Raw genomic sequence first — 809 nt, 5'->3', positions numbered from 1 at the left:
TTTTCTTTTACATTTTTATCATTTGTATAATTTCACATCTTTACTTTTGTATAATCAGTACTAAAAGATGTGGATAATTTGGCAGGAAAGTTAAAAATTTATTTGAGATATCCTATATATTAAAAAGATTTAAGCACACAAATATTGATAATAGAGTACTGTCATCTGTCACAGATTGTACAAAAAAATTTGTGTTAGGTATTATCACAATGAACAATACATTAAAATATCACATACAGACACAGAGACATAAATTTAATTTGTTTTCAAATGTGTGCTTTCAATCTTATTTCTTCTAAGTAAAAGCTATTGAATTTAGCAATGTTATGTCAGATTATGAAAAGAAGTGAATTTTCTAAATGAAGAATGATCTAATGTCTTTGAAACATGATTCCATATAGGACAGGCTTGTGCTATATGTACAGGCCAAAGATATAATGGAAAGCATTTATGTTAAAAAGAAAATTAACATGTTATGTCATATTGGGACATTCAATTTACCAAGAAAATCCAGCGGGAGGTAAGGTAAGCAATAACAGAGAAACAAACATAGTCTATTCAGAGATCAAACTTTGCAAGATTATTTATCAAACTAAAAGCTGTTTTCAAACCTTAATGTTTCTTAACATAAATAGCAGCAATATGTGATACAGTATACATATACATGTATGTATATATAATATAACTTTCCATTTGAACTAACAATGTATGTTCTCCTTAAAGGTCAGTTAAAAGTTTAATAAAAAATAATCTTTCCACATATATTTATAAATGTAAAAACTTTATATTAAATTTTCATTAGCATTCAA

The 809-nt window shown here is 25.8% G+C and overlaps 1 protein-coding gene across 3 annotated transcripts in view; it reads right to left on the bottom strand.

Moving 5' to 3' along the window:
• The window catches only part of LOC108574049 (tyrosine-protein kinase Src42A), a 7,828-nt gene that overhangs the window by 2,063 nt on the left and 4,956 nt on the right, over positions 1-809 (bottom strand). The window lies entirely within an intron of this gene.

This window comes from Habropoda laboriosa, unplaced genomic scaffold, assembly GCF_001263275.1.
Source record: "Habropoda laboriosa isolate 0110345459 unplaced genomic scaffold, ASM126327v1 scaffold145, whole genome shotgun sequence".
In the NCBI taxonomy this organism is placed as follows: domain Eukaryota; kingdom Metazoa; phylum Arthropoda; class Insecta; order Hymenoptera; family Apidae; genus Habropoda; species Habropoda laboriosa.
This window is presented reverse-complemented; position numbering and strand designations above follow the sequence as displayed.